This window comes from Equus asinus, chromosome 6, assembly GCF_041296235.1.
Source record: "Equus asinus isolate D_3611 breed Donkey chromosome 6, EquAss-T2T_v2, whole genome shotgun sequence".
NCBI lineage: Eukaryota > Metazoa > Chordata > Mammalia > Perissodactyla > Equidae > Equus > Equus asinus.
Window position 1 is genome coordinate 73,481,781 of NC_091795.1, and position 19,657 is coordinate 73,501,437.

Here is a 19,657-nt window from a genome sequence, read left to right on the forward strand (position 1 = left end):
TACAGCTTTCCCATTTCCCTGCCTGTCTTTGAGTCTCTGCCAAACTAAAATGATGGTGGCTGATTTCCTGGCTATAGCCAGCTTTGAATAAATAGCTCGTGCACATTCTCATTTAGGTGGTCTTCCCTTATTTCCATAAGGTACAATACAGAGCTGTAGGTGTCTCCCTGCCTTCCTTTTTTTATTTGAAGGAGCAAGTATGAACTGATAACTCAGTGAAGATTATGAGAACAGATAGTAAAAGTTTAGGAGGGGATTTAGGGAATTGCATGGGTCAAATGAGTAGACATTTCTAAAAAGGAAAGGGAGACTGACAGTGCTAATTCCCACAGAAAGTTTCAGTAAACTGAAAGAGGAGAAAGCTGATTAGATTAGCCTTTCACAGGCCATTGTTGATGTGAAAGAGCAATTTCAAGTGCAGCGGAAGGGAGAGACAGCAGAAGGCAAACTCAGTGTAATATAATGGAGGCAAACTCAGTGTAATGTAATAGAGGTGTGGAGGCATTAACTGAAGAAACGTTTAGAGGTCAGCCATCAGAGATTTTAAAAGACAGAGGACTTAGCCAAGGTGGGGAAGCAACCCAAGTGCCCATGAACTGAGGAATGGATAAAGAATATATACATATATGCAATGTAATACTACTCAGCCATAAAAAAGACAAAATCATCCCATTTGCAGCAAAATGGATGGACTTTGAGGGTATGATGTTAAGCAAAATAAGCCAGGGAAAGAAAGACAAACACCACATGATTTCACTCATATGTGTAAGATAAACAAACTCGTGGATAAAGAGAACAGATTAGTGGTTACCGGGGTTGGGGTGGGGCAAAAGAGTTTGTAAAGGGGCACAGTTGTATGGTGACAGATAAAAATTAGGCTATTGATGGTGAGCACAATGCAGTCTATACAGAAACTGATATATAATAATGCACACCCGAAGTTACACAATGTTATAAATCAATATGACCTCAATAAAATAATTGGGGGAAAAAAACAACAACAGAGGCCTTAGAATGTTGGATTAGGAAGGTGGAGCCCAAAGACATAGGTACTGTTACCTTAGATGAAAGATGAAGTAGGGAATTTGAATGGAGTTGGAGGGAGGAAGAATAGACAGAAGGATAGAGAAAGGAGAAACACGAAAATAATGCCAGAGCACAAACTCCCAGTACTTACTGCTAAAGGGAGTAGTATAGGGACCTAAACAACCTAGGGAAAAGAAAAATAGGCATTTACATCACTAAAGGACCTTGGCGGGATTCTAATCCCATTATGTAATTTAACAGACGAGATAATAGAAGCTCAGAGATTCATACAGGAAAAGGCAGTCAAAGATATTGGAGGACATCCAGGATAAACGGGGTCACAGAATCCTAAGTAATACATAGTACATATATTTTTTGCATTACCTATTACCAGCCCATATCCTAAATTGCTGTGACAGTTTCACAATTATTTTAGACAAAACTACCTCATTGCTGAGCTGAGTAACTGCTTTTTGAAACGAGTGCAAGTGTACTTGAAGAAGTAAGAAACTGTCTTTAAAAAATTAGGCTTTGAAGTTAGACTAGACTCCCATTTCTAAATCCCTTCTCTGCCATTTACTGTCGGTGTAATTTTAGGCAATTATTTAACAAGTCTAAATCTCAATTTCCTCATCTAGAAAATGAGACTAGAAATGCTACCTCATAGGGATAAAAAGAGGAAATGTAAGTAAAGTTCTTATCATCACATCTGGCTCAGAGCTGATAGTAAAAATGAAGGACTGCTTTTATACTTGGATAAAATGTACTAACACTGTTCATTTGATTATTGCTTAGTGACTTTGATATATACATACATACCTACATACACACAGACATACAAACATACACACATCTCAACAAGCATGTGAGAAAGGCAAGGGAGAAGCTGTTATCCCCACTTTGTATAAGAGGACATTGAAGCTACAGGATATTAAACAATTAGTCCAGGGTCTAATACTTAATAATTCAAGCAGAGCTCAAACCCAGGACTTCTGATTTCCTAGGGACTTGGAAGGCTTACATTCATGGAGATCTTTAGGAGGTTGCATTCTTCTAAGAAACCGGGGAATTCTCTCAGTGGCTCTGCAAAGTCTTCATTAAGTTTCAAAGAAATAGCCAGAGTGAGTGCCAAGAACCTCTGCTTGCGAGCAGTCACACCTGAGCTCAGTCAGTTATATCTCCCTGTGTGTTAGAGCTCAGGAAGATCCTTAAGGATCATTTTGTCTGACCTCTCATTTTGCATATGATGAAAAATGTCTCCCCCAATTTGCAATAGGAGAGCTCTTGAAGCCAGGTCCCCTAACTGGTAATCACATCACTACAAATTCTCTGCATTATTTGTCAAATATAATGGAGAAAATAGGTCCTGCTGAAATAACTTGCCATGAAAATAACTGGCTCCATTTCCTAATGGAAATGGAGTCTAATGGAAAAATGTTATTTGTGTTTACAATTTTACATATTTATTATCCCTATAAATGTTTGTCATCTTTTAAAGGAGTTTCTTGTTCATTTACAACTGTCATTTATGATATATTTATTCCTGACCTATAAACAGTCTGCTGATACTTGCTAATCATACTGTCCTCTGTGATATAATTTCATTTATTTTTTATAAAAATAAGACAAATATATAGTGATACTAAATAAATCCATTTATAAAATATTTTTCTATCATATCATATATCTTACCTATTGACTCACTAAATTCCTAGAATATTTGTACAGAGTAATTGTTATTATTTTCTATAGTTTCTAAATAAAATGCATTTGAAATATCTAAAGAATATATAATATCTTAAAATAAGTATAGAAAGTAACTGCTATGGCAGGATTTTTCTATATTGAGTATTATTTAAATTAATTACATTTAAATATAATTTTTGTTTCCAAATATAAGAATTTGGGAATATACATTCTTCAGCTTGCTAACCTACTAAATTAGAAATTTATATCTACAGAAGGATGCACCAATCATGTGCATACAATAAAGACTGTATTTACCTGTATTTGAGGTCTGTAATAAAATATTTTCCAAAAATATGAAAATAAGGGGAAGGGAAAATTCTTCTCTAAGGCAGTGGAATATAGTGGATAAAACAGCGAAATATAGGAAGGATATGCAATGTCAGTAAAAATATAGACTTTAGGTGAGTAGAAATTGGCTGTAATTTGACTGATGGTATTAACATATTTAAAGAAAGAATGTGTCATCCATCAGGCTAGTTGGCTTACTTAGAAAATTCATGGAGGTAAACATAGGCTGCATTCAACCAGGCACTACTTGGAAGATAGGGAGAGCCCTGGTCCAGGCACTCAACCTGTGCTCTCCCCAGCAAAGATTTGTACTTACCGTAGACATAAAATATACTTTGTTATCTTAGTAACTTTGTTGTTGATTGTGTGTTGAAATTATAATATTTTTCACATATTGGGTTAAATAAAATGCAGTATTAAAATTAATTTCATTTGCTTCTTATTTTTCTAGTGTGGGCTCTAGAAAATTTAAAATTACATATGGGGCTCCCATTTGTGGATGTTGTTATATAGTCATGCATCCCTTAATGACAGGGATATATTCTGAGAAATGCATTGTTAGGTGATTGTGTCATTGTTGAACATCAGAGAGTTTACATATAGAAACCTAGATGGTGTAACACTCTACACACGTAGGCTACATGGTACTTATGGGACCACCATTGTATATACCTGTCTTTTGTTGACTGAAATGTCATTATGCGCACATGACTGTATTTGCTTTGGACAGCACCAGCCCATATGAACATAAACCACTAATTTCCATTCCCTACTCTATCTATATTTTATTGTCTGTTTGTTAAGTGACATTCTTATTGTAGATGATTTTGCAGATAGATCTGGCTATAAAAAGAGAACAGCTAGTCATGTGGATTCAAATGTTTGGTTCCTTCACACACTACGTCTCTTATTGAATATTTAAAAAGCAACATTTTGATGTTACACATCTGTTTCATAAACCTGTTTCATTTGAATCTGCCATTGAGAATGGCATCTATTCTTGGCATGCTAATGAATCAGATCTGAGTTTATACTCCCGAACGCCAGAAGTTGAATCAAGATAAACTGACTACAATTATGCCATACTCTTAGCCTTTCGGAAGACAGTCAGCTGGCAAGTGTTTCCCAATCAGAAACCACATCTTCTGGTTTTTGACCAAGAGGTCAGCAGCCTTTTAAATTTTTTGACCTGTTACATTGGCATTTGCCTTTGTTTCTTTAAATAACGTGCCTGTGTCTATTTCTTTACTTTTCAGTTTTAGTCAATATCTATTGAACTTGAGATTTTTGTTTTCTTTCATAGATTTTACCCCTCCACACACACACACACAGATATGCATCCTCATACAAACCTAAGTTTCCCATTCTGCCATCCTCCAATGGCAGTTAAATTGCATGTTTGGTTAGATTATAATTCACAAAGAGGTGGAAGCTAATTCATATGTTCAACATATCATCTTCAAGGGGAATCTGAATGAAATCTTCAAATTTAAGGGAAAAAAGTAGAACCAGAAGGTGAAGTTAGAGCCACTATTGCTGAGGAATAACCAGGGTCAATAGCCCATTGAGTGAGAAGCAGCAACGAAGAAGAATCACGAGTCCCATCTCACCCCACATACTTCTCTTTCTCACCTATCCCTTGTTCACGCCTTGACCTTGCTAATAAAGACTAAAGGTTGGAATCTTCTGCCAAAATCTTAGAAGGCAGCTAGGTCAATGAAGGATTCATAGGGGAAGCAGAGCTTGAAGGCAGCCGTGCACTTCATTGAACATAAGCTGTCTGTCTCTTCCACAGCAGAATGAGATGAGACATACAGGGAGGACAGCTCTCTAGGCAGCAGCATAAACATACCAACTTTATTGATAAACTGATTGAGATGAAACAATCAGCTGGTCCTTTCTCATATCCCTTCAAAGATAGCAAGGGCTTAGACAAGTGAAGAGTAAAGACAAATGGGTTTTCTAGTAGGGCTACCAAGTATCAGCCAATGCATGGGAGCAGCAAGGCACAGGAAATATTCAGGGAATGATGAGCTTCTGAGTCTAAGAAAGCAAAGAAAACTTACATAGGGGAGTCAAAGGAGACGAAAATGTAGAAATGAATCAAACAATCTAAGGTGAGAAAAAGGTCTGAGAGAGTAACAAATTCAAAATCCTGTTGCATGTAGATATCCCTTCTAACTCTTCTATAGGTTTAATATTCTGAACTAGGGGTCATTTTGATTGGCTTGAAGACTAGCAGGGAAAAAAATAACTTCTCTAACAGGAACCATGTTCTGTTTTTGCTTTTGCTTTTTGTTTTTGGTGAGGGAGATTGGCCCTGAGCTAACATCTGTGCCAATTGTCCCCTATTTTCTATGTGGTCACCAGTATAGCATGGCTTGATGAGTGGTATATAGGTCTATGCCCAGGATCTAATCCCACAAACCCCAGAACACTGAAGCAGAGTGCAAGGACTTAACCACTATGCCACTGGGCTGACCTCTGTTTTTCTTTTTAAAGTAGACTTTTTCTTCCTTATATTAAATCATTGAGGGACAGATAAAGTATTAAACACAAAATCAGGATGTTTCTATTGTTTTCTTTAAGAAATAGGGAGTCATTAAAAACATATGAAACAATGGAATGACATTTTTTTCCTAGAATATAGGCAGAGATGATATATAAACTAATTTGGAGGTAAACATAGAGGAGATTCTGGAAAGAATAGTTTAAAAGATATTTTGGTTGCCTTGGCATGAAATGATGGTCATCCCCTAAGAAGGAGGCAGAAAAATGGAGGAAATAAGAAGTAACTAGAAACATATACAGTACTTGAATAATAGAGAATGGTGAAATATAGACATTAAATATTGATCCAAAGTAACAAGTTTGGTTTAATAAAAACATTTTGGCTTGTATAAAAAAGGTAATGAATTTTAAAAGTGTTGAATTTGAATTTAAAGTGGAATATGCAAGGAGATATACAAAAACCTGAATATTGCCCACTCTTGGTCTATTGCAGCCAAACACACATGAAGCCCAACAAAATCTGTCTATAGGTTGAGAAAATTAGGGAAATTTTGTTACTGAACTTTTAAATTCTGCATAATTGTTCAGCATTTAATTCTGATCAAATTTTGTTAATTTTGTCTTTATTATTATTTTCTTAGTTTTCCTATGGGACCATGACAATGGAGATGGTACTCCATAAGCATTTATTAAATGCTTAGTAACTTTATTGAAGGAAGAGAGGAGAAGAGAAGGAAGGGAAGGAAGGAAGGAAAGGAGAAAGAAAGGAAGAGAGAAAGAGAAAGAAAGAAGGAAAAGGAAAGAAAAATTGAAGAGAAAGAGATAACTGGACTATGAAACAATAGAGTCTATGATTAAAACAATGAATGATTGTATAGAGTAAGAAAGCAGGCTGGCCTCAGCTTTCAATACACCCAATAATGTCCTTGTCAAGGCCTACTTTGATCACAAGGCCTTGAGAAAATGAAAAGTTGTGTTCTTTTAACAGAGAAGTTGAGAAAAATTTTAATAGACAATCTTCAAGTCCTCAAAATATTCTGTTCATTATTACAACTGAACACAAGCACACATGGTTTGCATTGTATGAAAGGCTTGTAGGGAAATTTATCCTCTGCAGGTCTATCTTATTTTTAGAATGGTTACGGTATTTTGATACAGTCATTAGTTTTATGGTTGTTAGAGTAGATAGAGTTTGCTGTGAACGGGAATACTTATCAAACCCAGTCTGTGCTATTTGAGAGTGTACTGAGTGGAGACTTGGGAATCCTTGACATGGGCAGTCATCTGGAACACTCTGGAGGAAGTCCACTTTGACAACTAAAATGAATGATATTGTTTTGATAGGCAGTTGTTGAATTCCTCAGGCAATTGGCCTTCCATTTTGTTATAATAGAGAAAGGATATGTGTTAGAGCAGCCATCTTTAAGTGTTTTCTTTTTTTGTTGGCTATGTGGGGTTGTTTCAGATAAAGTACTAATGAATGGATATTTGTCATCTTTTTTTGTTTTGTTTTTGTTTTTATTTTCCTCCTGCTTTGGGGTCAAAGTCATTAAATTAATGGAATGGATGTCTAGGATGGGATAGCTGGTTGGTAAAAATCTAAGGTACGTCAGTGCCCAAATTAACTTTTCTTGAGAGATACATGCTTGACTTCAGCTATGGGGAGATGACATACTACACAAAGAAGAATGTATAGCTCTTCTCTTTCCTTCTTTCTAATGAAAATACTCAGAGTGAGTTCTTGGACACAAATAGCATTCTCATAATTTAATGATAGCTTTATCCAAAGCCAGCAGAGCAAAGTTCTGAGGTAAGACAAATGGATAGCTGAGGATTTAGAATTGTTTACACAAACCTCCTCTTGTCCAAGTTAATAGGTAAATAGTTTGCCAAATATAATGGTCCTTTCTCAGTCCTCTTTCTTAGGATGTTTGATCTGCTCTTGTTTCTCTCCCTAATGTCCTGGAACATCTATGTGTTTGCCATGAAACTTCATTACACTTGTTCTCCTCTATGAGTATGGATGGCTCATTCTTTGATTCTTTTTCAGTTCCACTTATATTACCTAGTCCTTAAATCTTAGAAAACCATAAGGATTTCTTTATATTATCAGTAATTCTTTGGGCCAGCCTGGTGGTGCAGCAGTTAAGTGCACACGTTACGCTTCAGCGGCCCAGGGTTCACCGGTTTGGATCCTGGGTGTGGACACGGCACCGCTTGGCACGCCATGCTGTGGTAGGCGTCCCACATATAAAGTAGAGGAAGATAACATGGATGTTAGCTCAGGGTCAGTTCTCCTCAGCAAAAAGAGGAGGATTGGCAGCAGATGTTAGCTCAGGGCTAATCTTCCTCAAAAAAACAAAACAAAACAAAAAACAACAAAAAAACAAAAAAAATAAAACAGAAAAAAAGCAATTTTTCTTGTGAAAGGTAATGCACTGATGTATACTTAACTACTGTAAATATATGTGTATACTTTACTGTAAATATAAATATACATGAGTATACCTATATAGTGCATATACATACATTACAGCCTAAAAATTAAACTATCTTTTTGACTGACTTAGATTTCTCTTTCTGGATATAAATTCAAATTCAGTGTGGCCAAAAATGCATTTAATCATCCTTTACTTATTTTGCTATTCCACCCATGGTCTTAACTGGGCACACTTCAAAGAAAGGCGGAACAGGTGAACCAGGTTGCTTCTTGAGAACCTCCATCAAGTTTAGTTTTCTACTACATTTACCAAGCTCAGGAAGTATACTTTCTGAGCTCAGAGAGTAAAACCTATCCAACCTATTTAAATATTCTTGCTGCAGCTCTTCTCTTCAAAACCAATCATTGTAACTGTATATGCTGAAATTAATTCAGATTCTCTTGCTGAGTTATATGTATTCCTTGACAGAGCAACAATGACACGTTACAATCTATAATAACAGAACTTTGTGCCTGTTATTCAGAACCAGACGTTAAAGACCCCTCTGGACGTTTGAACTACAATGATTAAGTCAAAAATCAAAGCACCCCCTGCAGAAACATTGTCTGTGATTGAGGAGAAGCACCTTTCCTACCAAGCTGTACCTGTTAAGATGAAATCTGTACTAGAAGATTTCCACATAATTCTCTCATAATTCGACTCTTGATCTTTTGTTTCAGTTGCAGGTTTTCTCTAACTTTTCCATCAAAATGCCCCCAAAACATAGGCTATTGAATGTTTGCCTTTAGGGAGTGCAAAGTCAGAGCCTGAAGCAAACAAATGCCTTTGAAGTCATACATTTTATCTTAAACCTTCTAGGGAAATTTGTATTCTATTCCATAGTACACCTTTGTGTTCTGAATGTGAATAGAATGTTTTAAATTATTCAATATTGAGTGAAATTGATGACAAAGACAGATTTGTTGTGTTTATGCTAGTACAGTGTTATATGCTCTTAGCAGTATGAACACACAACTGGGAAGCCCAGGTTGAGAGCTCTCCTTTGAGAAAGATGATCTCAATAAAATCATTGCAAATAGTGCTCAGAAAAAAATAGTTCTTCTAAATACTTCAGCATGAATTTTAACAACCAGAATTCAAAGTTTGCATGAAGTTTTGTTGCTTGTCACGTAAAATTTATATACAATGAAATACACAGATCTTAAGCATACATCTGCTGAATTTTAACAAATACATGCAAACCAAAAGCCCTATCAAGTCATAGAACATTAACTTCACCCCAGAGTTTCATCATGCTCCTTTCCAGTCAATCCCAACTCCAATACTTCTCCCTCGAAACAACTGCTGTTTTTATTTTGTAAGGCATAGATTATTTTGCCTATTGCAGACTTTCTCATACATAAAATCATATTCTTTGGGGTAAAGCTTCTTACATTCAGTTTAATGTGTTTGAGATGCATCCGTGACGCTATGTGTATCAGTGATTTGTTCCATTTTGCTGCTGAATAATATTCCATTGTATTAATATGTCAAGTATATTTACGAAATCCTCCTATGGATGGACATCTAGACTGTTTTCTATTTTGAATATTAAAATAAAGCTGCTATGAATATTCGTGTGCAGTATCTTTGAGACCATCTATTGTAATTTTCTTAGGCAAACATCTGGGTGTGGAATTTCTGGGTGAAAGGGTTGTATGTTTGTTTTGTACGTGTGTATGTTTTCAGACGAATTCCACAATGTTTTGCAAAATATTGTATCATTTTGTGTTCCCATACAAAGCACAAGAGTGAGAGATCCACTTTCCACGTGTTCACCAACATTTGCTCAGCACAATTTTTTTTATTTTAACCGTTCTGATGAGTATGTATGTCATTATGGTTTTAATTTGCATTTGCCTGATGAGTAATGAAGTTGAACACATTTTCATTTGTTTGTTTATCATTTATACATCTTCTTAAGTAAAGTGTCTGTTCAAATCTCTTGTTTTTTATTGAACTATTTTTGTTTTTATTACTGAGTCAGAATTCTTTATATATCCTGTACAGTAGTATTTTGTTAGAGAGGTTTTGCAAATATTGTTTCCTGTCATGGCTTATCTATTCTTTTGTTTATGCCATACTTTGGTGAGCAAAAGTTTTTAATTTTAATCAAGCCTAGTTATCTGTTTTTCTTTTGCTTAACTTAGACCTTTCCCTCATATCATTAATAAAAATGAACTCAGAATAGACCAAAGATCTTAATATATAAACTAAAACTCTAAAACCTCTTGGAGAGAACATAGGAGGAAATTTTCATGGCCTTGGGTTAAGCTAAAAGTTCTTAGATATGCTACCTTAAGCATAATCCCTTTTTTAACAGTGTGATAAATTAGACTTCATCAAAATTAAGAGCTACTACTATTTTAAAAACTCCATTAAGTAAATGAAAAGATAAACCACTTGGGAGAAATTTGTAAATCGCATATCTGATGAAGAACTTGTTATCTGCATATGAAACAACCTCACAAAACTAAATACTAAGGGGAAAAATAACCCAATTTAAAAAATGGACAAATATTTTGAATAGACATTCATCAAAGAATATATATGTATTGTTAATACACACATGAAAAATGATCAATTAATTTGCTAACTAAAACCAAAATTTATGACTACCTCACACCCACTAGAATGGTTACAACCAAAAATCTGACAGGACCAAGTTTTGTAAGGATGTGGAGAGCTAGAACCCTCATACCTTGCCAGTTAGACTGTAAAATGTCACAATCACTTTGGAAAACAAATTTGGCAGTTCGTTAAAAATTAAACATTCACCTACCACATAAAACAGGTATTCTAAACTTTTATCTTTACTCGAATAAATGAAAGGTGTTCATACAGGGACTTTTACACAAACATTTGTAACAGTTTTATTTGTATTAGCCAAAATCCAGAAACAACTCAAATGCCCTTTAACAAGTGAGTGGATAAACAAAATATGGGATATTCATACAATGTAATGCAATTTAATAAAAATGAGCAAACTGTTGACATGGATTGATCTCGGACTTGTTGTACTCAGTGAAAGACGCCAGAAATAAAATTCTACATATTGTGTAATTCCATTTATGTGATATTACTAGCAAGGGTAAAACTATAAAGACACAAAGCAGGTTAGAGGTCACTTCAGTACAGTGATGGGTGTGGGCCTCGTTGTAAAGAGGCATGTGGGAACTTTTTGGGGTGATGGTAATTTAACTCTTTGCAGTAAAAATGATTGAGCTATATACTTGTGGTATACACACAATACTTCAAAGAGTGGTTTAAAAAGTTAGAAGAAGAAAACAGTTAAGAGGATAGATGAGAAATTTGCCACAGAAATTCAAATACTATTTAACATTTGCTTTCTCAGGCTGCACAACTCATACTGATCAATACATCTAATTGTAAGCCCCTCAGGTAGATAAAAATAGTTGAAGGATACAGGGTAGGAAACTGAAAAGATATTAAGAATTACAACCATATAATTCTCAGCAGAGATTAGAACAAAACCATATGCTTCATGTTAAATATTTCTTGTGTTTTTCTCTTAAAAGTTTATTTGACAAAATTCAAGCCTCTAGAAGGTATGAAAGAATTCACAGGAGACTTTAGAAATTGACTTCAAAATATTTTCAGATATTGTAACTGATTTAGACACAACAGCTCATAGGAAATCATCCCTATTATCTATTTTTGTAAATAATCTAAGACCTAAAATGAGAATATGGTCAAAAAAGACTAAGTTGAGATGGGAAATTATAGATCTGGTGTATCTCTATCATGTAGTGGAACATTTTCAGAGGGCTGTAGAAAAACTGAAAAGCTGGCATCTAAGGTGAACATATGGCCTTTTAGATAAACACTTGATCCTTGTTAGAAATAGAATCTAAAGGTCCTCCATGCACTAAGACCTGAGGGCCTATGGATAAATTTACTTTCAGATTCTGTAATCCAACAGCTTATTGGGAGAGCCAATATCAATATTAGCACACACACACAAAAAGATGTGTTAATTTCCCAAACCTCCTCAGTGATGCTTCTCCGAAGAAAACTTTAGCTCACAATAACTTTATAACTTGAATTTCTAAGAAATAACTCAACATAAACGTCATTTTTTTGTAGATTTGAGTGCCGCTATTTCTACTATCAATTCCACTCTTATAGAAGAGCAGATCCCTTCAAGTACTTCTACGTGGGCAGTATGAAATTTCAATAATTCAAAATTCTTCCCCACCTCTCAACCTCTAACTGTTCCCCTGTGGCCACTGTCACCAAAGCACTTCTCTCTCTTCTGTGAAACTAGCCTATCAAATTTATTATCAAATTTTGTAGATTTACTCTGTAACTACAGAGATTTACTCTGTAACTAAAACCGTCAAATAGAATATTTAGCTGAAAGATTGTGTACAGAGTTCCAAGAAAATTTTCTCCTTTGATCATTTTATAGCTGATATTTTGATATTTGTTTTCCTATAGTAAATATTATTCAAGAAATAATTGGTAAGTAATTGATAATTAGGTAAAGTTCCAAAATATCTATGAGCAAAAGAATCTACTAACATTGGTAGAATAATAGAAACTGAGCCAGTTAGAATTCAGATTGACATTTCTAAACCATTACCTAATCTTTCTCAGTAACAAATTAAAGCAAAAATTTGAGGAGTACACAGACCTATCATGATTATCTTTAAGAAAAAAGGAACTAATCATCTCTTGTACTATTCTTTGTAATATTTGTTTTATATCAAATGATCAAGGTTATAGGTTCATTCGAGATTTGCAAGCAATTAATAAAATATTTATCCTTCACTTTTCTGAAGTGCCTAATGCAAACACAATACTTGCCTTAGTTCCTTCATTTAAATGCTCCACTGTGTTAGATGTATTTGACATTCTTTGGTGTCCTACTATATAAAGATGCTCAAAACTTATTTGCCTTCACCTGGAAAACATTACATACTGGAGCAGTAGTGGCTTAAAGCTTCACTACTGGACCGTCTTATTTCTTTTAGGTTTTGAGGATATAAAGTTTTTTTCTAGTTCTACTTCAAGCTGATACTTTATTCCTTCCATTTACGTTTATTTGTGTAGTTCTAAAATGATTCCATGTATCTGCTGACTGAATTGGTTGAGTTTCTAAGGGAAAGCTTCAATATTTTAAAGCTACAGTTCATAATTTGACAGATTTGGGCAATGTTATTATTTTTGGATTGAGATCCAATATTGTGTAAGTTTGAGGTGTACAATGTTGTTTTGATACATTTATATATTGCAATATGACTACCACCATAGTATTAGCTAATACCTCTATCATTTCATATAATTATGATTTCTTTTTTGTGGTGAGAACAATTAAGATCTAGTCTCTTAGCAACTTTGAAGTTTATAATATTGTATTGTTGACTATAATCACAATGCTGTGTATTAGATCTCTAGGACTTACTTATCTGCTAGTTGCAAGTTTGTACCCTTAAACAACGTTTCTCCAAACTACCCTCCACCCTAGCCCCTGGTAACCACCATTCCACTCTCTGTTTCCCTGGGTTTGGCTTTTTTAGATTCCACATATAAGTGATATCATCTCTCTCTGTCTGACATCTCAATTAACATAATGCCCTCAAAATTCATTCATGTTGACACAAATAGCAGTCTATCATTTCTCATGGCTGAATAATATTCCATTGTATATTTACCACATCTTTATTCATTTATCCATTGACAGGCACTTAGGCTGTTTCATTTCTTGGCTGCTGTGAATAATGTTACAATAAACATGAGAGTACAGATATATTTTCAATATCCTGTTTTCATTTCCTTTGGATATATACTCAGAAGTGGGAGTGCTAGATTATATGGTAGTTCTATTTTTAATTTTTTGAGGAACCTCTGTACTGTTTTCCATAGCTGAGGAACCAATTTACATTTCCGCCAATAGTGTGCAAGGGTTCCCTTTTCTCCATATCCTCACTAATACTTGTTATCACTTGTCCTCTTGATGATAGCCATTCTAATATATGGGAGGTGATATCTCATCTTGTAGTTTTCATTGTACAGATCTTTCACTTCCTTCTTTAAATTTAGGGCTGTTTTACTGTTTTTAATGCTGTTGTGAATGGGATAGTTTTCTTTATTTTTTTCAGATATTTTGTTATTAATGTTTATAGAAATGTAACTACTTTCTATATGTTAATTTTGAATCCTGGACCTTTACTGAATTCACTGATTAGTTCCAACAGTTTTTTTGTCTGGGTCTATAGGATTTTCAGACATAAGATCATATCATCTGTAAATAATGATAATTTTACCTCTTCCTCTCTGATTTGGATGCCTTTTATTTTGTCTTGCCTGATTGCTATGGCTAAGATTTCCAGTAGTGTGTTGAATAAGAGTAGTGAGAATGGGCACCTTTGCCTTATTCCTGACCTTAGAGGTAAAGCTTTCAGTCTTTCAGTGTTGAGTATGATGCTAGCCATTATTATCTAAGGACAAAGTCTTGACTATTGAAATTATCCAAAACATTTTTTTAAAAAAAGAACAGAGAGAACTCCTAAGATTGATTATTATAGATGACTTTAAAACTTTTCTGAACTTGTGAGTATCTTATAAGTTTTATTGCAAGGAATTCAGAGGTCAAAATACCTTCAATTAGCTCAAAATGCCTCCTTAAAATTGTTTGTACTATGCTTTCCAGGTTATCAAAAATATTTCTTTTTAATGGTGAGAAACTCAAAGCTCTTCCAATAAAATCAGGAACAACTCAAGAATGTCCCCTCTCGTTACTGCCTTTCAATATCATACCAGAATCCTAGTTAATGCAATAAGAAAATAAAAAGAAATTAACGGGATACAGATTGAGAAGGAAGGAATAAAACTGTCTTTGTGTGCAGCTGGCATGATCATCTTTGTGGAAATTCTGAAGGAATTGGCGAAAACATCTCCTGGAACTAATAAGTGATTATGGAAAGGTTGCAGGATACAAGATTAATATACAAAAGTCAATCACTCTCCTCTGTATTAGCAATGAACAAGTGGAATTTAAAATTAAAAACACAATACCGTTACATTAGCACCCTAAAAATGAAATATTTGGTATAAATCTAACAAAATATGTACAATAGCTATAGAATAAAAACTACAAAACTCTGATGAAAGATTTCAAAAAACTAAGTGAATGGAGAAATATTCCATGCTCGTGTATATTGAGGAAGACCCAAGATTGTTAAGATTTTAGTTCTTCCCAACTTCATATGGCCTTTTGATGGCAGTGACAGTGAACTCTGGGAAGGCCTGGTGACTATGTATAAATATATTTAAATATTTATTAAAATTGAATTATAGCAGCCTGTATTAATAGGCAATTTTTATATTCTTTTATAAAAAAGTAATATTATCTATTTCGTACTTATGGGAAAATATATATTGATCACCCTATTAAGAAACAAATTTACATCAGGAAAATCACAGATCTTAATGTTCTAAATCAACCCAAATGTTCCACCTCACATACAGACAAATGAGCTGTAATACATGCCACACTTAGATCAGAATAAGATTAAGGAAACAATCTGTTAATGTTATTCTCTCTCTGATTTGGCTCAAACTGAATACCAGTAATTTAAATCATTCCTCCATTCAGTCAGTATTTTCTGAGTATTGATTATGTGTTGGGAAAAATACTAAGCCCTGAGCATAGAATAATGATTATACAGACATGATCCATAACTCCATAGAGAAAACTAAAAAGAAGCAGATAAATCAAATAAGCGAAAGAATTTTAAAATGTAATACATTATGGCAAGCAACATACCAGGAGTGAGATAAAAATAGAAGTTGGGCGGGGGGGGGGGATGGATCTACTTTATAAAGTGTGGTCAGGCAAGGCATGTGAGAAAAATAAAACTCCTGGTGGATATGGGACAAAACTGCTGAATGACTCTAGACTTTTTGGAAAATACCACAGTTTGTGAGTACTGAGACTCAGTGAAATCTAGAAATTTTTCCAAGGTCATCAATATAATAAGTGATAGAGGCAGAATTTAACTTAAATGGGTTTTGTCTCCAATTGCCATGAGAGATTGTAATATTGAGGAACACTCACTCAGAAATTCTTCAAGTGCTAAGAACGCACAACGAGTGGGAAACCAAGAAAGGACAGAGATGTGGCCACATGAGAATATTAATCCGTCATCTGTTTGGTTTATTAAAATAGTTATAGGCTGACAACTTCAACTAAAAAGGAGGTTAATAATCTTGTGTAACAGAATAACATGGTCTTTGGAGTCAGACAAATATGGAATTGAATGGGAAATTGCCATTTTGTGGTTGTGAGATCTTATGCTCAGTGAATAACTTATCTGTGACGTGATTTTCTCATTTTCAAATGAGGATAACAGTTATCATATTATTACATTGTTAGGATTAAATTAGGCAATATAAGTGAAAGCATATCACATATTAGTGATCAGTAGTAGTAATTTCATCTCATACTATAGCACAAAATTTCATTTTTTTTACTTAAAATGTCTAAAACTTAATTTTCTTTTGAGATGCTTTCTGAATTTTGTTCAAAGCCTTTCTTTACACATAATCAGTCTAAGAAAGAAAATGTATTCATAACTTGTGTTTGAGAGGAAAGAAAACCCCAATGACCTCTTCCACGTAAGAAAGGCAAGAAATCATTTTAACTCTATTTAGAGTAATGAAGTCAGTTTGTTAAAATTGCTTATATTCTGAGAAAGTTAGATACAAATGAAATGAATCTAATACGTCATTTCTTCTATATGAGCAGTATATTTGTTTACTCACCCGAATCACATATCAGAAGTTTTATAAATCATTTAAACAAAGGGAGGTAGAACAATTATTTTAAATTTTTCTTCAAGTACAATTTGCATATGCGAATTCTTATTTATACAACTAACATCTTCATTTTAATCTCAAATTCTATGTTCATATTTGCCAAGATATATTGAGTGTATATATACAATACATTTGTATACATAGTATATACTCTCTCTCCTTCCATATATATGTATGTGTATGTATAGTTAACGTGTATATATCCAAGAATGTATGTGTGTGTACATACATATATATGAAAGATATATATGAAATATGTGTATATATATATGATGTATATATAACTGGAGGATTATAGAATTTCACATTAGAAGCCCTAGCTATGGGATAATGAGCCAGTGATTTAATCTTTTGAGTCACACTTTTTCTTATCTGGTAAAGAAGGAAAATAATAATATCTAAATTGGAGAGTATCTATGGGAATGAAAAGAGAAAATACATAAGAAAATAAATTTATATATTGAAACGATAGTTATGTTTGTAGATGCTCGTTGTTATTATTCATTTTTAATATATTGCTGCCATGGAAAATTCTTTTCAAGTCATCGAACTCATTTACAATATTCAGTTTGGGAATCCACGTATCCCTCTCTTCCTTCTCATGTGCAAGAGCTGCCAACAGAATACAGCCAAAGCCTACATTCTTCATTCAGTTCATTCCCCTTCACCCTAAAAATGAAAGCAATAAAACCTGAATTTCTTCCTTCTGTATTTCTCTTCTTAGTTAATGAGATTACTGGCCATCTCAGAGAGGGATAAGCTGCCTATCCTCTGGTAGTAGAAGGAAACTCCTCCCATAAGGATGAGGGGCTGGGTGTTGGGATGTGCCCACAATGGGCAGAATATCTCTGTGTTACTACTCCTACACCTGCTTATCACATTTGCTAACACTTGCTGAGAGTTGAATGCACCAGCAACTGTGCTAAGCATTTTTCACTAACTCATTTAGAGCTTGTAACAATCTTGTGAGATATTTATTATTTTCTTATTGTCATTGTAAAGATAAGGAAACTGATGCTTTACAAATTTGAGGACTCACAATTCATAAAGGTCAGCCTAGGATTTAATTACAGTTCTTACACTCTTAACCACAATGCCAGTTAACAGGAAAACAAAGTTCAAATGATGAAGTTGAAAAACCAGTCACACGTTCAAACTGATCCAGAGCTACATGATCTCACAGGGATCCTGTTTTTTGAGTTATTCTAGGGATGAGATTTAGATGGTGGGCTTCAGGGAATGTTGGCCCAAAATACGGCACCTTGATTATTTTAACCTGAAGGAATTTGAGAAAACAGTAGAAGCAGGAAGGTCACTCTGACTTTCTTCCCACCCTTCTTCCCTGAAATATGTCATAAAACCCTCCTGTGAAAGATGCCATCACTATTCCTGGAGGAGCCACACTATTTTGGAGACAAAGCCACGCAGAGGAGAATCCTAACAGGCCTTTGCTAAGTTTCCCCCAGTTTACCATGATTACCTCATACTCCTTAAACTCTCATATTCCTCTATACTGTTCACTCTTCATCAAACCTAACATGAAAATACTCAGGTCTACCCGTTTCTTCAACTCTTCACTTCCTTATGAAGGCTCTTGCGTCATGTAAAACTTACATTAAATAAATTTGTGTGCTTTCTTCCTATCTTTCTTTGTCAAGTTTAATTTTTCAGCCCCAAGTAGGGACACTAAGAGAGTCTTGGAAAACTTTCCCCTCCCCCGCATAGGTCTGAGAAGCAAGAATGACAATAAGAAGTATCAAATGGCAAGTACATAGGTCTATCCCTTCACGCTCCCTGAGTTCAGCCGCAATCAAATCCCTCTTTCTAAAAAGTTCTAAAAGTCTTCATAAATTTTCTCGCAATGCTTTATGATATCCTCTTCTTGTCTACTATATGAATCTACTTTTTCACTTTCCTTCATTCAAACTTGTATAATGCTTCTTCCCCTGCCCACACCTAAAGCAATGATGGGCTACTGATTCTCACTTAGAATGTCACCATTCCTGCTGATGGCTTGCCTTTTGTGAGGTTGCTGATGCTCAGTATTGAGAGGAACCAACATGAGTTACTGTCCTGAAGACACTGATTTCCTTTCCAGTCACTTACTGCCATCAGAGTTTCCAGAACCTACTGAAGTTGTTATATGATGACATGATTGGTCCTGCAAGGTGCACTAGAGATTCAGAGACTCCATTTCTGATGACAGAAGTAGGAAACTGAGATTTGGAAAGACAAAGATCTGCTTACAGTTAGAGCTCTAGCTCTTGGTACGTTGAGACTCTTCTTCTGAAATAATGTTGGAGGTGGAAACATACTCTCCAGCTTTCTTGCGGACAAGGGCCTGGAAACTTGCAGAAAAAGCTTCAAAGGGATCAGTTCAAGGTATAAGAGAAGGAAGGAGGACCTCATGCATTGCCTATCATAACTGAGATAATGAGAATATTTGATTTTGAAATCAAGGCTTAGGAAAAGTAGCAGGAATGTGGTATTTGTTTGTCTAACCTATTTTTATTCCCCTCTCTCACTCATTAGTAAATATCTACTCAATATCTTTGTTATCGCAAGAATACACTTTAATTTGCCTTACAGATGTGGTATGAGAAGGGGTAATGAACTAATTTTCCTGCTGAAATAGTTAGGTCATCCTATCAGGATGGCATTGTGTATGACTTAGGTACAGAAATAGATTTCAGAGCGGCCCAATAAAAAGTACTTTTAGCCCAATAAAAGCAAGAGGGCATTAGAAATTCAGGGACTCT